At 43.7% G+C, this 26,204-nt stretch overlaps 1 protein-coding gene across 1 annotated transcript in view; it reads right to left on the reverse strand.

Moving 5' to 3' along the window:
* ankrd50 (ankyrin repeat domain 50) overlaps positions 1-26,204 on the reverse strand; it is a 181,170-nt gene that overhangs the window by 125,978 nt on the left and 28,988 nt on the right. The window lies entirely within an intron of this gene.

The raw sequence follows: 26,204 nt of genomic DNA on the forward strand, positions 1-26,204 counted from the left end.
TGCTATAATCGTATGCCGTTCGCCATTGTCTCGGCCTCGAAGATCTTCCATAGAATCATAGAGCAGATGATGGAGGGCATTGAAGCAGTTTGTGTGTATGTGGACAACGTTATCATATGTTCCACAACCCCCGAAGAGCAAATCTCTCGTCTCCAGCAGATATTCCGGCGTGACCATGCCAATGGCCTCAAGCTGAACAGGGCTAAGTGTTGCTTTGCCATGTTGACACTTAAGTTCTTAGGTGACCAGATATCTCAGGAGGGGCAAGGCCATTGAAGCCATGAAGACCCCTGAAGACAAGAAGGTAGTGCTGTGCTTCCTTGGCATGGTAAACGTTTTGGGAAAGTTTATCCCAAACCTTGCCTCACACACAACAGCCCTCAGAAACCTGGTGAAAAAGTCCACTGCCTTTGAATGGCAGGCAGCTCATCAAGCGAGTGGTTGAAGCTGAAAGCCAAGCTCACCACTGCTTCAGCAGCTAAGAGTGGTCAATATTTGCCCAGTCATATCAGTTTAACCACGTCACTTCCAGCCCACATTACTCGCAATCCAACGGGAAGGTTTTTTTTCATATATTTAGTGCACCCAATTCATTTTTTCCAATTAAGGGGCAATTTAGCGTGGCCAATCCACCTAGCCTGCACATCATTGGGTTGTGGGGGTGAAACCCACGCAAACACGGGGAGAATGTGCAAACTCCACACAGACAGTGACCCAGAGCCAGGATCGAACCTGGCACCTCGAGGCTGCAGGGCTACCCCACTGCGCCACCGTGCTGCCTGGCCAACGGGAAGGTTGAGAAACGAGTGCATATAGTGAAGCAGCTCATCTACAAGGCCACGGATTCTGCTTCTGACGTCAACCTTGCGCTGCTTGCGTACAGGGCAACCCCTCTGTCTACCGGCATGTCACCGGCTCAACTCCTGATGAACAGGGACCTGCGGACGACTCTTCCAACCATACACTTGCCTGACATGGATCACCTCCAGGTGCTGCAGAAGGTACAGAAACTCAGGGACCGGCAAAAGCAGGGCTATGACGTTCATGCCACCGATTTGCCTGTGCTACCCCTGGCGGATGCTGTTCGGATCAAGCTACCTGATGGAGGCTGGTCAGCTCCAGCCGTTGTCATTTGACAGGCTGCTCCTCAATCATATGTTGTGCGTATGGCTGATGGCTCTGTTGTGCGGCGAAACAGATGGGCCTGCCCGCAACCGCATTCTTCATTGTTTCCATCTGTTATTGTGCCACCTCCTGATACCTCTAACTACGAGGCCACCAGTCAGGCTTCAATCCCGCCTATCAAGGGCCGTTGTCCCCACCACCACCTCTCTGGCGGTCGACCAGGATCAGATGCAAGCCCCGGAAACTGTTTTGTTTGCTATGTTCTATTTGCGCACATTAGATACCTGTTTTCACATATACATGTGTTCCCATCTGTCATAGTATGTAAATAAGTTAGTTTTTCAGCCTACACATGGAAATACTTTCACATATGCTCCAGAAAAACATTTCAAAAGGGGGGATGTCATGATATGCAGACATGCACATAATGAGATACAGACAGGCAGCTAATGAACACAGAACAGGACATAACCAATCAGCAGGCATAACACTTTTGGGTGGTTCCCCACTATAAAACGCACGAGGCACTCACACTCTGCGTCTTTCCACTGGGGACATCTACAGTGTGAGTCAGGGTGTATATATCACATAACACCTCCAGCACGTGGCTAAGAGCTAGTCTGGTTCAGTCAGACAGAGTAATCAAACTTAGGTTAGCAGAGAGTTGAACTCGCAGAGAACTATGCCAACTGTGTGACAGGTTCAATAAATCAGATTACCTTCCCAGATCAATCCCATTAAATAAATCCCATTACCTTCCCAGATCAATCGTAATATTAGGCTGGCTGCCACTTCTCAGTTCCAATGGTCCAGTGAGGTCTGAGGGGGTGGGCACACACCTTTCAATGGCAGTCCACCATAAAAGTTTAAAGATGTGAGCCTCTGGAGTCGTCCGTAAAGCTGCAAATGCTGGATGACCAGCAGGATGCCTGGGGAGATCTGGCAGAGATGACCAATGGTCTGCATACCATGGGGTTGTATTTGCACCTGCAAGCCCTCACACAGGCACTGACCTCAAGAGGTTACCGCTTGTGTGGAAGAAGGATGCAGCACACAATCTCTCTGATGGATGTCCAGTCTTCGTTGGCAAGCAGAGAGGTGAGCATTCATCTCACAATAGTGGACAAACTGGTTGCCATCTCTGGGACCTCCTCTCATGGCATCCCGGATGAGGGCACCATCTCATCCTCCTCGCTACTAGTCCCCAGGTCATCCGCCAAGTCCGTGGCAACTGAGTGCCCTGCCATGTCACTGTGCAAACCCTTGCAGACAGAACCTGCTCAGGTTCCACCTGCCAGAGGGTCGCTACTAAGGCCATCGGCGTCAGCACAGCATGCACATCAGCAACCTGCCTCATACCACTGACTGTGAGAAGGGAGAAACTGGTTGAGGTTGTGGAAGTAGAATGCATTTGCCAGTGTTTTTCAAAACTCTCCCCCCTTCCCACCTCCCCGAGACCCACTTTTGCCAACTTGCTGACCTTTGGGACTCACTTGATGGTCGGCACAAACACCATGGGCCGAAGTGTCTCTATCTGTGCTGTAAAACTCTATGAATATTTCTCTACTTTCAAAGAGCCAAAGTGTAGAGGGGAGCCACAAAGTTGATGTCAATGTTTGAATTATGGAAAAAATAATATTTGCATTTTACTAGCACTATCACAACTACGAGTGCAATGTAGGTTGCAGCCAATGAAGTAGTCACTGCTGTAATGCCAATTTATGTACAGCAAACTCCCATAAACAGTATTGTGATACAAGAATTTTTTTAAAATGTTGATTGAGGGATAAATATTGCTTAGGACAACATCAGGGATAATTCCCTGCTCTTATTCACTGTAGCCCATGGGATCTTTTACATCCACACGAGAGGCAGAGCCCCCATTTAACATGGTATCTGGAAAACAGCATTTATAACAAGGTAGCACCCCTGCAGTACTACACTGGAGTGTTAGCCTGGATGTAGAGGTGAACACACAACTGTATGTCTGATGTAGATGCAAGCGCATTACTCACTGAGCCATGACTAACAGAGGAACTACTGCAGAAATTTAGGCTTAACAGCCTTTAATCTTAAAGATAATCTTGCAGGATAAGATGAAGTATGCTAATAAATGGTTGGGAAAGATGGATCCAGAACAGCACTGTAAATTAAACTGAGGGTACGACAGAGGGATACAGGTTTAAACTCGAGAAGACTGCTTTTAGAATTGATATCAATTATTTCATTTATGATGCAAGATATTTGGGGGTGGAGGGGGGGGCACAGGCAAAGGCAGCAAGGTTCCATAAAGTCTGGAGGATTTTCCCTTGGTAGTTGTTGTGAAAGAGTCAGTGTAATTGTTCAATGCCAGGTTTAATCCGGTAAATGCAGTGAAGTTTGCTGTAACTCACCTCCTGACCTCGAAAACCTGTCCCCCATTTACAAGGCACAAGTCAAGAGTGTAATAGAATACTCTCCAATAACGAGAGAGTAGATATCTGGGAACCCTACCACCTGGAGGTTCCCCTTCAAATCACTCCCCACCCTCACTTGGAAATATATCACCGTTTCTTCACTGTTGCTGGAGCAACATCCTGGAACTCCCTCCCTAACAGCACAGTGAGTGTACCTACCCCTCAAGGACTACAGCGGTTCAAGAAGACAACGCACCACCACCCTCTGAAGATAACTAGGGATGGGCAAGTGGAGAGAGAGAGAGAGAGAGAGAGAGAGAGAAAGGGGAACAAGAATGGAGAGAACACCGAGAGGGAGGAAGAATGGAGAGAGAACCGAGAGGGAGGAAGAATGGAGAAAGAACCGAGAGGGAGGGAGAGAGAGAGAGAGAACCGAGAGGGAGAGAGAGAGAGAGAACCGAGAGGGAGAGAGAGAGAACCGAGAGAGAGTAACTTCTCTACAGAAACAGGGAGCGAGTCTCTTGGTGGGTGATCCTAAAAAGCTGTAAAGTTAATTGATTGAAAGACTTCAGTTCAGTTAAGAATCGGATTGATTGGCGACGATCAGGTATACCTTTACTCGGCTTCAGTCTTGTCTGTGTGACGGCTAAATTGCAGCTAACTATCTGGTTTGCTGTTGGAATGTCTGCCAGATGGCTAGTTCACTCTGATTCTCACTCTTGGGCCATACATTCTCTTGTATTTCCCCTCATAAAAAACATTTTGGTGGCACTCTTTCTGTTTGCCATCCTGATCTTACCCAGTAGTTGGGATACTTAAGTTAATTTCAGGGTGTTCCATGACCCTTTTTACACCTACTCACAACCTATCTTCTCTCCTACAAAGAAGAAACATATCTCAAGAACAAAGCAATTTAAACATGATTTCTTGAGGTCTGGTTTTGTCAATTGTTCCAATGCACATAAGGATGCAAAATCCATGTGTTATATGCAGGGAAGTATTGGCAGACAAGAGGAGAAGTTTCAAATTTTGAAAGAGAAGTGGAGGGTAAAAAATTCATTTTGAGGTTAAGGCCCCGGAGTTATTAACTTGGAAATGACTCCAAATTAAGAGACTATGTTACTGTAGCTGACCTGTAAAACATTAAAAATACAGCAAACGCTGTCAGCATTCTGGAGTAGCATCTCCCAAGTATCCAGTGCTGAGTAAAATACGCATATTGTTACTATTGCCCTTCACAATGCCCTACATGTGCAAGGTAGTATTTTCTGTTCTTATAAAGATGAAAAAGGCAAAAGGAACTGGCTGAAGTCCGCATCTGATATGCGCATTGCCCTCTCCTCATTTGAGCCGGATTCAAGCAAAATCATGAGGACCAAGCAGGCACCCCGTCGCATTAAAGATAAATGTGGCATGTGTCGCGAAGGTCGGCCGGCATGGGTCATGAAGGTCACCCAATTGGCAAAAGTGGTGTCCCGGAAAAAAAGTTGTAACAACACAATAGATGAGAGGTGATGATAGAGATGGCACAGTTAATCATTGCACAGAGATCAAGGAGGGATAAAGTACCATGGCTGCATGACATAGATGACCTTACTAATGACTGTCCACTATAGTCATTTTTTGAAAATCATTGAATTACAGCCTTACAGTACAGAACTATACAGGAAAGGTAGAAACTGGAGATATTCAAACTTGAATAATTGGCAGACGCTGGAAAGCAATACAAAAATTTTAAAAGTACTATATGGAGAGGTTAGAGATGGAGCGGCAGCTGATGATAGGTGTGTGTCTTTATTTGAAGAGCCAGCATAAGTGCAATGCGCTGATTATTCTGTGCTATAAAGCTGTACGATTTTGAAACGGATTTGCACTGCACCTTCTTTACCAAATATCTTCACGTTCTTAACATTAGTAGGAAAGCAATGTAAATAATACATAATGGTACAGTCCTTCCAGAATTTGCTTATGTTGATAGTTTGCTTGATTTGTGTATTGAGACAAATAAAAGGAATGCAGGTGGTAACTGTTTAGAATTTATTACAAAATAAACAGAACGTAAACATGCAAACTGCAAAATGCATTTATCACAAAAGCAACATATCTAATCAACATTATTCATGTGGGTACTTGAGCTCCCAATGATAGTTTTTACTGTTCAAGTTATGAGCAATTAAGACAAATTACGTCCCAGAAATACTAGGGAAGCAGGGGTCTAACGAGAAAGAGGAATTGAAGGAAATTAGTTTTAAAAAAGCACTGGAGAAATTAACATGACTGAAAGCTGATAAATTCCCAGGGCATGATAATCAACATCCAAGGGCACTAGTAGAAATAGTGGATGGATACATTGGTTGTAATTTTCCAAAAATTCAGCAGATTCTAGAACAGTACCACATTGGAGTGTGGCAAATGTAACCCCACTATTTAAGTCTATGGTTGTGCACTCCGATCCTGCGCAGATCAACTGGTGGGTGGGTTCACACACATCTTTAACCTCTCCCTACTCCCTTCAGAGATTCCCACCTGCTTTAAGACTACTATCATACCCGTACCAAAGAACAACCAGACAAAGGGCCTCAATGGCTCCCAAACGGTGGCCCTGGCATCTATTATTATGAAGTGCTTCAAAAGGTTAGTCATGAGACACATCAACTCCAACCTTCCAGATTGCCTTGATCCACTGTAATTCGCCTACCGCCACAACCAGTCCATAGCTGATGCGATCTACCTGGCCCTACACTCATCCCTGGAGCATCTCAACAACAAGGACACCTAGTGTCGGACTCCTGTTCATCGACTTCAACGCCATAATCCCAGCCAGGCTCATTCCCAAACTCAGCTCCTCCCTCAACAACTGGATCCTCAACTTCCTGACCCACAGACTGCAATAAGTAACGAAAACAATGACACCTGCTCCACGATAGTCCTCAATACCTGGGCCCCGCAAGGCTGCGTACTTTTTATTTCATTATTATTTTATAAATTTAAAGTACCCAATTCTTTCTTTCCAATTAAGGGGTAATTCAGGTGGGCCATTCACCTACCCTGCACATCTTTGGACTATGGGGGTGAGACCCACGCAGACATGGGGAGAATGTGCAAACTCCACACGGATAGTGACCTGGCTGGGATTGAACCCGGGTCCTCAGTGCTGTGAGGCAGCAGTGCTAACCATTGCGCCACCTTGCCGCCCTAAGGCTGCGTACTTAGCCCCCTACTATACTACTTACACACACATGACTGTGTGGCTCCAACTCCATCTACAGGTTTGTTGATGACACAATTGTAGTGGATCGGATTTCAAACAACAACAAACAACAAGAGTGCAGGAGGGAGATCCTAACCCTAACTCAGTGGCATGGTGCAATGACAACAATCTCTCCCTCAATGTCAGAAAAATTAAGGAGCTGATCATCGAATTCAGGAAGCAAAGTCATCAACGCCCATCTGTATCAACGGTGTCAAGGTGGAGATAGTTGACAGCTTCAAATTCCTAGGTGTAAACAACAACAATCTGTCCTGATGCATTCACATCAACGCTACGACCAAGAAAGCACAACAGCACTTATACTTCCTCAAGAAGTTTGGCATGTCCACAATGACTCCTACCAATTTTTATCAATGTACCTTGGAAGCATCCTATCTGACTGCATCACAGCTTGAAATGGCAACTGTTCGGCCCAAGACTGTAAGAAATTACAGAGAGTTGTGAATACAGCCCAGTCCATCACGTGAGCCCGCCTGCCTTCCATTGACTCTGTCTACACCTCCCGCTGCCTTGAGAATGCGGACAGCAGAATCAAAGACCGCTCCCAACCAGGTTATTCTCTTCCGAACCTCTTCCATCGGGCAGAAGATACAGAAGTTTGAGAACACGCACCAATAGATTCAAAAACAACTTCTTTCCTGGTGTTTCCAAATTCCTGAATGACCCTCTTATCGATTGAACTGATCTTTCTACGTATCTTTTCTACAGTTGTCGCACTATATTCCGTATGCATCACCCAATGGATATATTTATGTATTTACATTGTGTATTGATTGTATGTTCTATGTTTTCAGGAGAGACCTGCCTGGACTGCATGCAGAACAATACTTTTTACTGTACTCAGTACACTTGACAATAAATCTAAATCCAAATATAAAAAAAAGGAGGGTGGGAGAAAGCAGAGAATTACAGATCGGTTTGCCTAACATCAGTAATAGGGAAAATTCTATAGCGTCTAATATAAACGATGCTATAACAGGACGCTTATAAAACACCAATGGTTTCAACAAAGTCAACACAACCTACAGGAATTATTTGAGAACATAATTAGAATAGAAAAGGGGGAACCAGTGGATATGGTGCATTTGGATTTTCAGACAGCTTTTGATCTAAGTCACACAAGAGGTTAGTGTGCAAAATTAAAATGCATGGGATTATGGGTACTAAACTGATATGGATTAAGAATTGATTAGCACAATGTTTTTCAAACTTTTTTTTCCCCCTGGGAGCCACCTTTGCCAACTGGCCGACCTTCGCTTATCCAGTCTATCCTGAGTCAAGGCAGTATTTGGGACGCTAAAGCTTTCGTGCCAGAGGCAAGGGAGGGAAGAAAATAATTTAGTTTTATGTGCTAGCTGTTGTCTCTCGCCCTGGTGCTGCCAGAAAATCCGCGTGTCGCTAAAGAAAAATGTAAAGTAACTATGCTGGTACTCCACCGCCAAAGAAACTTCAGCCTGTGTCTCAGGATGGCTTGGTTATTTTCACTTCCCAAGTATGCTGGTCTAATGTCCAGGTCAGCATTTCGTACAATGGACCTGGTCATTTATCAGTTAGAAAATAGAACATTACAGCGCAGTATGGGTCCTTCGGCCCTCGATGTTGCGCCGACCCGTGAAACCATCTGAAGCCTATCTGACCTACACTATTCCATTTTCATCCATATGTCTATCCAGTGACCACTTAAATGCCCTTAAATTTGGCGAGTCTACTACTGTTGCAGGCAGGGCGTTCAACACCCCTACTACTTTCTGAGTAAAGAAACTGCCGCTGACATCTGTCCTATATCTACCACCCTTCAATTTAAAGCTATGTCCCCTCGTGTTGGTCATCACCATCCGAGGAAAAAGACTCTCACTGTCCACCCTATCTAACCCTCTGACTATCTTATATGTCTCTATTAAGTCACCTCTCAGCCTTCTCCTCTCTAACGAAAACAACCTCAAGTCCCTGAGCCTTTCCTCGTAAGACCTTCCCTCCATACCAGGCAACATCCTAGTAAATCTCCTCTGAACCCTTTCCAAATCTTCCACATCCTTCCTATAATGTGGTGACCAGAACTGCATGCAGTACTCCAGGTGCAGCCGCACCAGAGTTTTGTACAGCTGCAGCATGACCTCGTGGCTCCGAAACTTAATCCCCCTACTGAAAGGTTAGCACACCATATGCCTTAACAGCCCTATTAACCTGGGTGGCAACTTTCAGGGATTTATGTACCTGGATGCCGAGATCTCTCTGTTCATCTACACTACCAAGAATCGTGCCATTAACCCAGTACTCTGCATTCCTGTTACTCCTTCCAAAGTGAACCACCTCACACTTTTCCGCATTAAACTCCATCTGCCACCTCTCAGCCCAGCTCTGCGGCTTATCCATGTCCCTCTGTAACCTATAACATCCTTCAGCACTATCCACAACTCCACCGACCTTCGGGTCATCTGCAAATTTACTAACCCATCCTTCTACACCCTTTTCCAGGTCATTTATAAAAATGACAAACAGCAGTGGCCCCAAGACAGATCCTTGTGGTATACCACTAGCAACTGAACTCCAGGATGAACATTTGCCATCAACCACCACCCTTTGTCTTCTTTCAGCTAGCCAATTACTGATCCAAACCGCTAAATCACCTTCAATCCCATACTTCCGTATTTTCTGCAATAGCCTACCGTGGGGAACCTTATCAAACGCCTCACTGAAATCCATATACACCACATCAACCGCTTTACCCTCATCCACCTGTTTGGTCACCTTCTCAAAAAACTCAATAAGGTTTGTGAGGCATGACCTACCCTTCACAAAAACGTGTTGAGTATCGCTAATCAACTTGTTCTTTTCAAGATGTTTATAAATCCCATCTCTATAACCTTTTCCAACATTTTACCCACAACCGAAGTAAGGCTCACAGGTCTATAATTACCAGGGTTGTCTCTACTCCCCTTCTTGAACAAGGGGACAACATTTGCTATCCTCCAGTCTTCCGGCACTATTCCTGTCGACAAAGACGACATAAAGATAAAGGACAACGGTTCTGCAATCTCCTCCCTGGCTTCCCAGGGAATCCTAGGATAAATCCCATCTGGCCCAGGGGACTTATCTATTTTTACACTTTCCAAAATTGCTAACACCTCCTCCTTGTGAACCTCAATCCCATCTAGCCTGGTCGACTGTACCTGAGAATTCTCCTCGAAAACATTGTTTTCTCCAGTGTAAACACTGACGAAAAATATCAATTTAACGCTTCCCTTATCTCCTCTGATTCCACACACAACTTTCCACTACTATCCTTGATTGGCCCTAATCTTACTCTAGTCATTCTTTTGTTCCTGATATACCTATAGAAAGCCTTAGGGTTTTACTTGATTCTATCCACCAACGACTTTTCGTGTCCTCTCCTCGCTCTTCTTAACTCTCCCTTTAGGTCCTTCCTGGCTAACTTGTAATTCTCAAGTTCCCTAACTGAGCCTTCATGTCTCATCCTAACATAAGCCTTCTTCTTCCTCTTGACAAGTGCTTCAACTTCCTTCGTAAACCACGGTTCCCTTGCTCGACAACTTCCTCCCTGCCTGACAGGTACATACTTATCAAGGACACGCAGTAGCTGTTCCTTGAAAAAGCTCCACATTTCGATTGTACCCATCCCCTGCAGTTTCCTTCCCCATCCTTTACATCCTAAATCTTGCCGAATAGCATCATAATTGCCTTTCCCCCAGCTATAATTCTTGCCTTGCGGTATATACCTATCCCTGCCCATCGCTAAAGTAAACATAACCGAATTGTGATCACTATCACCAAAGTGCTCACCTACATCTAAATCTAACACCTGGCCGGGTTCATTACCCAGTACCAAATCCAATGTGGCATCGCCCCTTGTTGGCCTGTCTACATACTGTGTCAGAAAACCCTCCTGCACACACTGCACAAAAACTGACCCATCTATAGTACTCGAACTATAGTATTTCCAGTCAATATTTGGAAAGTTAAAGTCCCCCATAACAACTACCCTGTTACTCTCGCTCCTGTCGAGAATCATCTTTGCAATCCTTTCCTCTACATCTCTGGAACTATTCAAAGGTCTAGAGACAACTCCCAACAGGGTGACCTCGCCTCTCCTGTTCCTAACCTCGGCCCATACTACCTCAGTAGACGAGTCCTCAAAAGTCCTTTCTGCCGCCGTAATACTTTCCTTGATTAACAATGCCACACACCCCCCTCTTTTACCATCTTCTCTGTTCTTACAGAAACATCTAAATCCTGGAACCTGCAACAACCATTCCTGTCCCTGCTCTACCCATGTCTCTGAAATCGCCACAACATTGAGATCCCAGGTACCAACCCATGCTACAAGCTCACCCACCTTATTTCGGATGCTCCTGGCGTTGAAGTAGACACACTTCAAACCAGCGTCTTGCTTGCCGGTGCCCTCTTTCGAACTTTTAACCCTATCCCTGACCTCACTACTCTCAACATCCTGTACACTGGGACTACAATTTAGGTTCCCATCCGCCTGCTGAATTAGTTTAACGCCCCCCCTGCCCCGGAAGAGCACTAGCAAATCTCCCCCCCAGGATATTGGTACCCCTCTGGCTCAGGTGAAGACCATCCTGTTTGTAGAGGTCCCACCTACCCCAGAATGAGCCCCAATTATCCAGGAAACCAAAACCCTCCCTCCTGCACCATCCCTGTAGCCACGTGTTCAACTCCTCTCTCTCCTTATTTCTCACTTCGCTAGTTAGAGTTTTCTCAGGTTAACAGAATCTCCAAGGAGGACCCACACTCCCTTCCCACCCCTTCTCCTACTTCAAACCAAACTCCAGGAAATTATTTTTTCTATTTCTTGTTGTGATCCTTTTTGTAAAAAAAACCAGCCCATTGTGAAACTAAGGATGAGAAACAAAATGCGAATCAGAAATGCAAACTCAAGATTTTGGAATTGCAAGGGGCAGGTTACCCTGGGTTCAAACAAGAGTCCCTCCGCATAGCCACATTTCCTCCACCTTAAGACATCACAGAAATGGAAGCTTCTCATTTGAGTTAATACAATCAGTGTTCACCTCTGGGAATTATAAAGTGGAGATTTCAACTTTGTAAGGATGTGTCCTCAATCTAGAAAGCAAATCATCTTTATCAAACACACAGGGACAGCAGGAGGCGAAAGTGCCTCTCACTTTTAAACTTTCCCCCAAAGGCATTGAAAGAACATAATGCAGAACTTTAATTTGTGTCTAAGAAAGTCTAGGTTCCGCTTAGCTAACTGAACCTCTGACACAATCAAATTGTGTCTCGTCCTTCTGGAGGCGAACTTCTAAAATTCCCGCCAAGACAGGACTTGAATTTTCTTCAGTATCATTAACATTACAGTTTCAGTGATGTTAGAAGAATAAAGGATTACCACTGATGCAGAACTACAAAAATGCCACTCGTTAAAAAAATCTCTGAAGTACACAATTAAAGTGCGAGGGCCTGGCGGTTGCTCTCCTTCCAGTCCCCGCTTGCCGGCTCTCTGCTGCCGGTCCTGCACTCACAAAAACATTCCAGCAGCAGACTTTGAAGCTTCCCATGGTTGGGAACCATTGCAAGAGGACATCAACGTTTAAGGCAGGATTTATCCTGCAGTCTACTGAATGCTGATGGTGGGATACTGCATTCTAGGCTGTGCAGAATGCCGCGGCTCGTTTGACACTCACCCTCGACTCCCTGTGGGTCGCAAGCTGCACTTTGAAAAACCCTGGGTTAGCTGACAAGAAACAGTTGGTTATAAATTGGTCTTTTTAAGAGTGGAAGGCATTGCCTCCACAGGGGTCAATGCTGGGGCCCCAGTTAATCACAATATATATCAACAATTTGGATGGGGGAATCACATGCAAAATTTCCAAATTTTCTGACAGCACAAAACTAGGTGGAATTGAGAATAGTGAGGAGGGTTTAAAGAGGCTTTAAGGTAATTTAGACATGTTGAGTGGACAAATACGTGGCAGGTGCAGTATAAATATGGATAATTGTGAAGTTATCACTTAGGTAGGAAAAACAGAATGGCAGTGCATTATTTAAATGGTGATAAACTGGGAAATGTTGGTGTACAAAGAGACCTCCTGGAAGCCCTTGTACACCAGTCATTGAAAGCAAGCCTGAAGGTGCAGCAAGCAGTTAGGAAGGCAAATTGTATGTTGGCTTTCACTGGAAGAGGATTGGAGTACAGGAGCAAGGATGTCGTACTGCAGCTGAATAGGGCCTTAGTAAGACCACACCTGGTGTAATGTGTGCAGTTCGATCTCCTTACTCAAGAAAATATATACTTGCCACAGACAGAATGCAATGAAGGTTCACCAGACTGATTCCCGTTTGGGTCAACTATTCTTTGGTTTTTATAAGAATAAGAGGGAATCGCATTGAAATGCACAAAATTCTGACAAGGCTGGACAGACGAGATGCAGACCCAAGATTCCCTTGATTAGAGGGTCCAGAACAAGGGGTCATGGTCTTAGGATACAGTATAGGCTATTAAGGACTAAGATCAGAAGACATCTCTTCACTCAGAGGATGGGGAATCTATAAGGCTTTGGAGGTCACTGAACTTTAAGAAACAAATAGATTTCTAGGCATTAAAGGCGCCAAGGGGTATGGGGAGAGAGCTGGAGTATGGCACCGAGATGGAGAGGATCAGTTAGGATCACACAAGGGCAAAGCAGGATCTATGGATCAAATGGCCTACTCCTGCTCCCAATTTCTTGTGATGAATGTAGGAATTTCAGATGCATTGTATTATAGGCATTTGGTGCAGTAAGGGTTAGTGTGTATGACTGCTGCAGTAGTGCTTTTAAATAATCATAGTTTGAAAGGATTGGGAGCCAGAGGTGCAATTCATGCATTGTAAAATTTTGCGTTAATGGAGTTTGTATTAAGGGGGTTCCCTGTGGAGTTAATCAGCTTGGCAAGATGATGTAATTAATGGGAAGAGCCAAGGTACCAGGTATTTTGCAGAAAGTCAGTTCAGTTGAGTTTTAGATTGAGATTTGAGCAGAGGTCAAGCATCTGTTCTCACTGCAGTTCAGTTAAAGCTGTGGCTGTAGACAGATTAGCAATTTATTTTCAAACAGTTCCGAATTGTGTGGCTGGAAGGTGAGCTGAAACAAGCAGAGAAGCAGCTTCTGAAGAAAAACAACCAGTGTTTCTGCAAGGTTCCAACAGAAATCAGATCTCTATCTTTAAATCAAAAGATCTCTCTTTCTCAAAGTAGAATATCCAGACATTTCTGTACAGTAGTAATTCCAGAGTGCTAACGGTAATTGAAAGTGGATTGGGAGCTGAGACGGTGTTGTCCGAGGAGGAATAAAGTTAACAATTCAGGGCATTGTGTCACTGTATTGATTAACATTGTTTAAAGGTAATTATAAGCTTTTTTTTCTTGGTGATATTAAAGAAATGTTAATTCTGTACAGGTAATAACGTTTGTTCCATATATCATATGTCTATTTTGCGTGAAATCATCCTTGGAGCGAGATATCCTTTCCACAGTGTTTTAAAATTAAAACTAAATATTGGGGTTTCTGCCCAGTATCGTAGCCACCGTTGGGGTCTTGTCTGGGATCATAATATTCTACGTTTCTAATTACATCTGCCCAAGGATGTCAGTAAAGTAATTGCTTAAAGCAACTTGATGATATAATTTCTGCCTTGACCAAAAGGTGATCATTAACAATTATTAAACAGAAAAATCCTGTCAACGGTTAATAATCATAATAAATTTCAAAAAATTTAGAGTATCCAATTATTTTTTTCCAATTAAGGGGCACTTTAGCATGGCCAATCCACCTTACTTGCACATCTTTAGGTTGTGGGGGTCAAACCCACGCAGACTTGGGGAGAATGTGCAAACTCCACACAGACAATGACCCAGGTTCTCAGCACCATAAGCAGCAGTGCTAACCACTGCACCACCGTGCCACCCAATAATAATAATCTTTATTGTCACAAGTAGGCATACATTAACACTGTAATGAAGTTACTGTGAAAAGCCCCTAGGTGCCACACTCCAACACCTGTTCGAGTACATGGAGGGAGAATTCAGAATGTCCAAATTACCTAACACCACATATTTCAGGACTTGTGGTAGGAAACCGGAGCACCCGGAGATAACTCACGCAGACACGGGGAGAACGTGCAAACACTGCACAGACCGTGACCCAGGCACTGTGATGTAATTGAAAGTCATAAGTTACAAAAATAAAAAATTGTTAACACCATTGAGGCAAATAGCACAGATGCATGCAAAGGGAATCTGGAAAAACACATGGTGAGAAAGGCACAAGTCAGGGGTGGGCAAACTACGGCCCGCAGGCGGCCCGCCAAAGGTCTTTATGCGGCCCACCAAGTCATTAAAAAAAAAAATTTTTTAATATATTTTTTTTAATTTTTAATTATTTTTTTAAGGTTAATGGGGGGGGGGGGGGGCTGTTGGGTTACTTACTGGTATAGGGTGGATAGGTGGATACATTGACTTGAGTAGGGTGATCATTGCTTGGCACAACATCAAGGGCCGAAGGGCCTGTTCTGTGCTGTACTGTTCTATGTTCTATATGAGGCGCCCAGAATCATAACCGGGTGAAGTAATTATTTTACTTAATATACTATGCGGCGCTTTAAAATTGTGAATTTCTGAATGTGGCCCTTGCACGGAAAAGTTTGCCCACCCCAGGTATAAGTAATGATGATTGCATTTGACGAAGAGGGGTGGGGAGGAGGCCTCATGCATAAAAACTGGTAAAGACCCAATGGGCTAAACACCCTGCTCCTTTATGTAAACAAACTGCCAATGCATCAACAAATTTAAATTCACCTAGAAACAGATAAATAAGTCAGACACAGTAGATTGTTTTCCTCCTCCAACCAGAAGGTCTGGTCATGGGTGTGTTTTCTTCAGAATACAGTTTAAAATTATACTATATTCTGGGACTGAAATATTGCATAACCCTGCAACAAGTGTCAGAGGTACATCAGTCTCTTTGTCTTTTATGCTTTTGCTCCATTGGTTCAAATCAGTCTGAATAAGGTGACAATTTGCAGACCTTGCAGTTGAGTGACCCAATTTACCACAGCTCAAATGTTTTTTTTCTATAGGTCCCAATGCACAATGTCAAGAGTATGGGTTTCTCATGTTACTCAACAAACACTGCAAAACAGGTTAACTAATTTCTATTCAAGACCTTCCTCTCTGCAAAAGAAAACCTATCACAATTATCCTACGCAACAGCAGGCATACAATTCAATATAGTTATATCTCACCTGATACAAATTAGATAATAGCAAGTTCTCGTGTGGGGGTGGGAGAGAGTTAGTTTCAACGTAGAAGTTGGATTCACCAAGGGCTGGTAGTGTTCCCGTTATGATATTCTAACTGAGCAAGAGCCATGGTCAATTACATTTGCAGACGACACTGAACTACGTGGTGGGGGTGATGAGAACCTGCCAGAGTATCTGGAGAACTGAAGAAAAGCACTGGGAGGCAGGAATATGAATATCAGTAGACCAAATAACCAATTTATGGAGTCAGTTTGGAAAAATGCCAGAGTGAAGGTGTCAAGATTATGGATGAAGTAAGTCGGTAGTTTCAAGTGCCAGGGGTCAGTGGTGACAGAAGATGAAGTATGGAAATGAAAAGTGAGCAATGGATTAGCTCGGTTGGAATAACTGGAAGTGCAACTAATAACTGGAGCATAATAAGAATATGATTGAATTATTTGAGGAAGTGGCAAGAAGGGTTGATGAAGTTAATGTAGTGAATGTTGTGTACATGGATCTGAGCAAGGGGTTTGACAGAGTACCACATTGCATATTGGTCAAGTGAAAGCCGACAAGATACAGGGCAATGTAGAAAACTGGATAAAAAGTTGGCTTAGTAACAGGAAACAAATCCGGACAAATGTGAGGTAATGCATTTTGGAAGGTCGAATGCAGGTAGGGAATATACAGTGAATGGTAGAACCATCAAGAGTATTGAAAGTCAGAGAGATCTAGGTGTACAGGTCCACAGGTGGAGAAGGTAGTCAAGAAGGCATACAGCATGCTTGCCTTCATTGGCCGGGGCACTGAGTACAAGAATTGGCAAGTCATGTTGCAACTGTATAGAACCTTAGTTAGGCCACACTTGGAGTATAATGTTCAATTCTGGTCGCCACACTACCAGAAGGATGTGGAGGTATTAGAGAGGATGCAGAAGAGATTTACCAGGATGTTACCTGGTAGGGAGGGCATTAGCTATGAGCGGTTGAATAAACTCGGTTTGTTCTCACTGGAACGACAGAGGTTGAGGGGTGACCTGATAGAGGTCTACAAAATTATGAGGGGCATAGACAGAGTGGATAGTCAGAGGCTTTTCCCCAGGGTAGAGGGGTCAATTGCTAGAGGGCATAGCTTTAAGGTGCGAGGGGCAAGGTTTAGAGTTGATGTACAAGGCAAGTTTTTTTTTATTATACAGAGTGTAGTGGATGCCTGGAACTCGCTGCCAGAGGTGGTGGTGGAAGCAGGGACAATAGTGACATTTAAGCGGCATGTTGACAAATGCATGAAAAGATTGGGAATAGAGGGATACAGACCCAGGAAGTTTAGAAGATTGTAGTTTAGGCGGGCAGCATGGTCGGCACAGGCCTGGAGACCGAAGGGCCTGTTCCTGTGCTGTACTTTTCTTTGCACTTTAAGGGTAATGGTTAACGGCTGCCCTTGCAATTGGAAAGTTGTTTCAAGCGGTATTCCACAGGGCTTGATGTTGGGACTCTTACCGTTTGTGTTATACATCAACGATTTGGACGTGCACATGGGGAGCACAATTGGGAAATTTCCAGGCAACACAAAGATTGATGACAATAAACATGCCATTTTCCTTTGTGCCACATGGCTGATCTGCTTGTGGCCTCAACTTCATTTTATTGTCTTCCCATAAACCTCAACTCCCTTGTGGATCAATAATCTATCTAACGCAGCCTTGAATATATTCAATGACTCAGCCTCCAATGAAATGAATGAAAATCGCTTATTGTCACAAGTAGGCTTCAAATGAAGTTACTGTGAAAAGCCCTGAGTCGCCACATTCCAGCGTCTGTTCAGGGAGGTTAGTACAGGAATTGAACCGTGCTGCTGGCCTGCCTTGGTCTGCTTTAAAAGCCAGCTCTTTAGCCCTGTGCGAAACCAGCCCTTCTCTGGGGAAGAGATTTCCATAGACTAAGGACCCGGAGATAAAAATATGTCCTGATCTCAGTCTTAAATGGGAGATCTCTTATTCTTAAACTGTGCCCCCTAGTTCTAATCCCCCCCCCCCCCCCCCCCCAAAGAGGAAACATCCTCTCCGCATCCACCTCATCAGGTTCCCTCAGGAACTTATATATTTCAACAAGATTACATTTCATTCTTTTAAACATCAATGGGAATAGACATAGCTTGCTCAACCTTAACTCGTAAATTAACCCCTTCATCACAGAAATTAGTCAAGTGAACCTCCTCTGAACTGCTAATTCAATTATATCCTTTATTTAGGAGACCAAAACTGCACACAGTACTTCAAATACTGTCTCAGTAAGGTGCTGTACATCTGCAGTAACAGTTCTCTACTTTTATACTCAAATTCCTTTGCAAATGTAAACATTCCACTTACCTATTTGCTGCACCCACATACTAACTTTTTGTGATTCATGTACCACCACCCCAATTGTTCTGTGCCATGGAGCTCTGCAATCTCTCTCCACTTACAAAATAGGCTGCTTTTGTATTCGTCCTGCAAAAGGGGGCAAGTTCATATTTTCCCACATATTCCATTTGCCAAACTTTTGCCCACTTAGCCTATCCAACTTGCTTTGCAGATAATTTTTTAAAATATTTTTTTTTGGAGTTTTTTCTTTATGACAGGTGAATCTTTGCTTCATATTATTCAATCTTACAACTGCGTCCCTCCCAATGAGGTTATAAATAATTTGCATCACTTTGCTATACAAGTGGTCAAAATTTACATTAGTGTTATCAAGCGTATACGGAGAACAATGGGAAAACGAAAAAGAACATATGGAATAAACTAATGAGATAAAACAGAAGTACTACAGCAAAAACAGGTGGCCTAACATTTCATTAACTGGTGTTCACAATAAATATAGACGGATAGTTTCATTTTCTGAGCCCCTTTTTTTAATTCATTCATGGGATGTGGGCATTGCTGCTGGGCCAGCATTTATTGTCCATCCCCGAGGACATTTAAGAGTCAACCACATTGCTGTGAGTCTGGAGTCACATGTTGGCCAGACCAGGGAAGGATGACAGATTTCCTTCCCTAAAGGACATAATGAACCAGATGGTTTTTTACGACAATTAAAAATGGTTTTATGGTCATCATTAGACTTTTAATTCCAGACTTTTTTATTGAATTCAAATTTCATCATCTGCCATGGTGGATTCGATCCCAGTTCGCCAGAGCATTACTGTGGGTCTCTGGATTACTAGTCCAGTGACAGTACCACTGTGCCACTGCCTACTTCCTTCTTTACATTTCTTGAGACTACATACAGTTTACATTTTATTCATCACATCCGTGGGTGGGGACATGCGCCCCTGGTGCGTTGACCCATCTCTCCCTGAGGAGCTCTGGATGTTGCAATACCCAGAAGACTGCCACTGAAGGACATGGCTCCATCTTTACCCCTGCCACTCTGGGTGGCCTCGAAGAGGGCAGTCCAGAACCCACTGGGTTTGGGGCAGGACGAGAACATGTGTGTGTGGTTAGCTGCCAACATGAAAATTACCCATTTATCTCTATTCTCTGTTAGCCAACCAATCCACTATCCATGCGAATGTCACTCCATACACCATTGGGTCTTATTTTGTGTAGTTGCTTTTGGTGTGGCAGCTTATCGAATGCCTTTTGGAAAAATCTACAAAACAGTTCAGACCAGCCTTATTATATAGTGCAGAAATTTTGACATCATCAAGGAGAGAGAACACAATGAGTAATCAGATACAGATGATGAGAAGGATGTGTGAAGTAATGAGAAAGGACAAACTCAAGAACCAGCGCATCAAGAAGTCATTGAAGATTGTGGCAGCATAGAGGAAAATAGCCAGGAAGAGATTGAAAGAGTATGGTCATCTGTCGAGAGGGAGGAAACGTGGAAATGCAACGGAGTTCCATAGAATCCCGACAGTGCAGAATGAGACCATTTGGTCCAACGAGTCTGCAACGACCCTCTGAAAGAGCACTCCACATCGGCCTATTCCCACGCCCTACCCCCTCGTAACCCCAAGCACTAATCAGGATATCAACCCAACGTGCAGATCATTGGACTGTGGGAGGATACCACAGCACCAAGAGGAGACACACACAGATGTGGGGAGAACATGTAAATTTCACACTCACCCAAGGCCAGCATTGGAACCTGTGCTGCTAATCACTGTGTCATCGTTAGATGGGACTGCCAGTAAGGAGGACAACAAGGCAGCCTTAGGCCAGATGGAAAGATGTGGTGGCAAGGTACTTAAACGCAGTGAGACTGGAAGGGGAATGAGTGAGTGACAGGAAGAGATGGGTGATCAACCAGCAGTGTGGTGACCCCAAGTAAAATGGGAGAAGCCAGAAGTTAAGTTCAAGTCATGAAATTTCAATCCATAGAGGAACAGTGAATGTATCCACAATCTATATGTCATTAATGTGATGAACTTTATGTCACTACATGTAGTGAATCCATAGGGGATGCTAGGAAATTCAGTGTCACAATTAAACATCCTCAATCGACAATTCAGCAGAATGCTCCTCTTCTAGAAGATTTCTTAACTCATAACATTCCTGTTGGATACAATAAATAAATTAGATGGAAACAAAAAATGAATTGCCAGAAAATTAGCTTACTAACCAAATTACTATATTAAAAAAAGGTGGACATCTGGGGCACGATCTACCGGCCTTGTTGCGCTCAAGAGAGAGTGCAATGCAGCCTTTAGGTAGATGCCGGGAGATTTCTCCTGCGGACATCCTGGCAGCCTTTACACCTTTTTTTTTCTTTTTTATTAAATTTACAGTATCAATTCATTTTTTTCAATTAAAGGGCAATTTAGCGTGGCCAATCCACCTAACCTGCACATCTTTGGGTTGTGGTGGTGAAACCCACGCAAACACGGGGAGAATGTGCAAACTCCACATGGCCAGTCACCCAGAGCCGGGATCGAACCTGGGACCTCTGCACCATGAGGCAGTAATGCTAACCACTGTGCTGCCTGCCTTTACATCTTGCAGTATATACTCTAAGTCACTCGAGGTGTTGCGATCAGAATTCCATCCAAAGAGGGCATAACCAAATGGCATGCGCCTAAGTGGGTTTTAGACATGATTATCCAGGATCTACCAGCCTCCCCATTGAGTCTGCAGCCAGGCATTGTTCAGTTATGGTCCACACAAATGTCAGCCAAGTGGAACGGCACTCAATGGGGTTCTTCCGGTCCATCGATTGTCCTGGGTAGTCAGGCACGAGGCAAGGTAGCTCCCTGCCTTCCCCCCTGGAACTCAGGCACCCTGGCACTGCCAAAGTGCCTAGATGGCATTGTCAAGTCGGCAGGAGCACCAGAGTGGCAGCACAAGGTGCCAGGGCGGCCTGTCAAGAGTCAGTGCCCAAGGGGGGCCATTCCCATGAAAGGAAGCAGGGGGAAGGGGGGGGGGGGGTTGAAGGGTGATGGGGGTTATAACCGGTGTTTGCGTGTTATAGTCTGAGTTGTGGAGGGCCTACCAAATTATTTATTTGTAAATTTATCATTGTTATAGTTTCCTTTCACGGTCCACTCTGGTTGAGTCACAATAATTGCCAGAACATAATTCCGAAGTCGAGGACCTAAAAGAAATCCGAGTGCTTTGAACACACTCACTCAAGAGAGGCGACTGGTTAGGGATAAACAGTGGTCCCTTTTTCTCTCTCTATCTCTTGTGAAGTTGCACTAGTGGGGCACTTTCGGGTGACATTTCACCATCAACAGGAGAGAGACTCACACAAGGGTAGGTGGCAATCAAGGTAACTAGCGCGGCATAAGGACAAACTCACTGGTTAAGCATAAACAGTGAGACTTGTTCCTTCTCGCTCGCGAAGTTGTCCCAGTGCGACACTTCCAGGTTGTGGTTTCAACACCTGTAGGAGAGAAACATCCACAGTTATCTGTGACACTCAATACCAGTCTGTTGTGGAGTAAAGAAAACCTTCTTTTACACTGCCTTCTTGAACCACTGCAATCCACGGATTATCGATACACCAACGGTGTTGTTAGAAAGGGAGTTCCAGAATTTCAACACAGAAGGTGTAGGAGCAGGCATTTAGTTCCAAGTCAGAGTGGCATGTGTCTGCTGCCCTTCTCATCGGTAAATCACTGATTTAGAAGGTGCATTCAAAGGAGCCTTGGCAGTTTGCTGCAGTGCATCTTGTATATGGTGTGCACTGCTGCCACTGTGATGGAGGAAGCAAATGTTTAAGGTGTTGGATGGGCTGCTGATCAAGTGGGTTGTTTTGTCTTGGATGGTGTTAAGTTTCATGAGTGTTGTTGGAGCCACAGTCAAGTGGAGAAGTATTCCATTACATTCCTGACATGTGCCTTGTAGGTGGTAGACGGGCTTTGGAGAGTCAGGAAGTGAGTTACTTGTTGGCATGTGGATATTCGACCACCTTTCAAACCTATAACCACAACCACCCAGAAAAAGAAACGCAGCAGGTCCATGGCAGTACCACCACCTACAAGTCCCCTCCATGTCACTGACTCAGATGTATATCACCATTCCTTCATGGTAGTTTGGTCAAAATTCTGGAACTCTGTACCTCACGACACGGAGAGTGTATCTACATAATACAACTGCAGTTTTCAAGAGCAATTAGGGATGGGCAATAAATATTGGTTATGCCAGCAGTGCCAACATCCAATGAACAAACAAAAAAGAATGGGAGGGTAAGTAACTTGCCACATGTCAAGACGTACATGGGCACAATTACTTTTCCGGCAAGGCTTGGAGGATGGCCTATGTCTCTTGAACAGCTTTGTAAAGAATCAGTGTCTTAAGAAAGTGAAGACTGGTGGGAATGGATGAACATTTTAAAACCATCTATCGCCAACAGTGAAATGAGTACTGTGGGAGGGTAACATATGGGCCAGTGACTAGAAATGAGGCTTAGGCTAATGGATTCAAGCTTCCTTTCTCGACTCCTGTTATTATCAAATCTTTCTGGCCCAAAAAGGGAGAAATTGTCCAACATTACAAGATATGTGGTGAATTTTGATTATGCCAATCCTAGCCAGATTAATCTTCAGCCCACAAAGGACCACCCATTATTTAACATAAATTGACAAGTCTCATTCAGAGAGAGAGAAATCTGTCGATCTTGTACATTATGGCCAAATTTGATTTCCCTAGGATATGGACCTTGTAGGGTACAGACTGGACTACTCTCACCTTTCATCTTAGAGTATAAAAAAGTTCAAGTCCCATAACCCCTCTCCCACCTGTCTTTTTCAATTCCAATTTGTAATAAAATCATCCCCTGGTTGGCATAATTGCGCAAGACATTTGTTTACTTCAGATAATTCTTTGAACATCTTTGCTTACACAATTTTTGATGATTCATCAGGGAAACTACTTTTAAATACCATAATTTAAGTAATATCTATATGTAATGTTTTTTGAAAAAGCAGGATACTCTAATTTTTGTCTCCCACTGCAAAAGGGATTTTTGGGCAGTACGGTGGCACAGTGGGTTAGCCCTGCTGCCTCACGGCGCCGAGGTCCCTGGTTCGATTCAGCTCTGAGTCACTGTCTGTGTGGAGTTTGCACAATCTCCCCGTGTTTGCGTGGGTTTTGCCCCCACAGCCCAAAGATGTGTAGGGTAGGTGGATTGGTAACGCTAAATTGCCCTTAATTCGAAAATGAATTGGGTACTCTAAATTTAAATAAACAAAAGGGATTTTTCTGCCAAAACAAGTCATAGAAGCTTCACATTAATTATTTGAACCTAGTCAGATTACATCAAACTGATTTTGTTTATACTCAAGATGTTGTTGCATTTATAATGCAGTGTGAATTCCAGACACTGGTGTCAAAAAAAAAGAAATGACAAGATTTACACCGATTCATACCAAAACAGTTGTGTGCTCTCATCTCATCAGAATAAAATCGAACTCCCAGCCAGTATGTTTTAACTAAAAACTCAGAGCAGGAGCAGGCAATTCAGCCCCTCGAGCCTGTTCCACCATTCAATATGATCATGGTGATCTCACTGCAGCCTCAACGCACTTTCAAAGAACAATACAACACAGGAAGAGGCCCTTCGTCCCTCCAAGCCTGTACCGGTCGTGATACCAACCTTTGCCAAAACTCTCAGCACTTCCTTGTGCCGTAACCCTCTATACCCATCCTGTCCGTGTGTTTGTCAAGGTGCCTTTTGAATGCCGTTAACATATCTGCTTCCACCACCACTTCACCCTTTCCAAAGCCTCCACATCGTTCTGGTAGTGTGGCAACCAGAATTGAGCGCAATATTCCAAGTCCGACCGTACCACGGTTCTGTACAACTGTAGCATGACTTGCCAGTTTTCATACTCAACGCCCCATCCAATGAAGGCAGGCATTCCGTATGCTTTCTTGACTACCTTGTCCACTTGTGTAGCCACTTTCGTAGCCACTTTCAAAGATCTGTGGACCTACATGCACAGATCTATCTGACTTTCTATATTCCTTCAGAATTTTGCCATTTACGGTATATTTCCCCTCTATGCTAGACCTACCAAAATGCATTACCTCACATTTTCCTGGATTAAACTCCATTTGCCATTTCTGTGCCCAACTCTCCAACCTATCTATGTCCTGTCCTTTCTCCATAATCCTTGAACCCGTTACTAATTAAAAATCTGCTTATCTTCAAATTTACTCCACTGTACTATAGGGTAGTGAATTCCACAGATTCATGACCCTTTGAGAGAAGTAATTTCTCCTCATCCTGATTTTAAATCTGCTACCCTTTAACCTAAAACTGCCATTGTCCCACAAGAGGAAGTATCTGCTTCAAGTCCACTTTGGCAATATATTATCATCTTATATACCACAATAAGATCTTTTTGCGTAATTATAAAATTCTTTAGAAGACCAGGCCCTACTTTGGAGGCAAATCCAATACAGAAGCTGTATCATTTTGTTCTTTTCATTTGGATTCTGTAATTCAATATTTATAAGCCAATGGCCCTGACATTTATACTGCTAAATTCATTTTCCATTGCACAGTGAACTCAGATTCACATAAAGTTACGTGAACAATGTCAACAATTTTCACAACCTATAAACAAAATGGCATAACTTCAAAAGCCTGTGGCAATCAATGCAAACTGAGCGTTTCAGACTATTTGAGACATGACTTGTTCATATCTTGTTCAAAGCACCTTCAACTCAATTAATCTTGTGGATCAGGGCAAGAGCAGAAACCTTGATTGGATTACACAAATTATTTCTTGTAGTACTTTACCAGTAGCAACTCCATATAATTTCTGTAGAGGTTTCGTATTTTAAACCTGTAGGTCTGCTTTAAAATATTTTCTTATCTGCTATTGACTGTCATGCTTTAAAACCAACTGAAACAAAGACACAAGTTTGGATCTTTGCTCATCAAACAGCCAGCACGAGTCTGGAAACGTCCTGGCTTGCCACACACTACTTAGGAGGAAGTGCCGAATGCCCAAGGTGGACTATTTAAAAGACCCATCTCCGTTCTTTAGAACTTTTGCCTCTGCTGTTTCCTTCAATTCTAGGCTCCCGAGCTCTCACACCCCATTACAGCCCCACCCAGTCTACAAGCTAGCTCCATGTACCCATGTCACCTCATGCCAAACCGTTCACCCAGCTACCACACTTTGCTTTTACACCCTCCATGCTAATTCACCCAGTATGCATCATGAGCAGTTCTCAGGAGCCATGCTGAGATGAAATACTGCAAAATGTCTAACTATCTATTACAGCCTTTACTAGAGTTAAAAAAAACAACATTCATGAAAGCCCAAAGTTTTTTAAATCCCCTCAAGTATTAAACCCCTCAAAAACAAACCCATATTCATAACCTCACAAAGACTGCTAATTAGTTAACCACCTCCGAGTTGTCAACCAAACATGTGAACTTAGGACGCCCTTTAGAGATAAAACGTATGCTATGGACACAGTCCATCATGAATAATGACAATGTTAGCCCTTAGAGAAATGTCAACAAGGAGCTATTGTAATTTCTAAAACAGATTTTTCTCGAACTCTCACTGGCAAGAGGCAGGCTGTTTTTTTTAGTTGAAAATGGCTAGGAATTTAAATAACTTCACAGCTTGATAGTTCTTTTGACCATATCTGCCCTTTTGCGAACAATTATGTCTACTCTAAAAATCCGAGA

Source organism: Scyliorhinus canicula, chromosome 3 (assembly GCF_902713615.1).
Source record: "Scyliorhinus canicula chromosome 3, sScyCan1.1, whole genome shotgun sequence".
Taxonomy (NCBI): domain Eukaryota; kingdom Metazoa; phylum Chordata; class Chondrichthyes; order Carcharhiniformes; family Scyliorhinidae; genus Scyliorhinus; species Scyliorhinus canicula.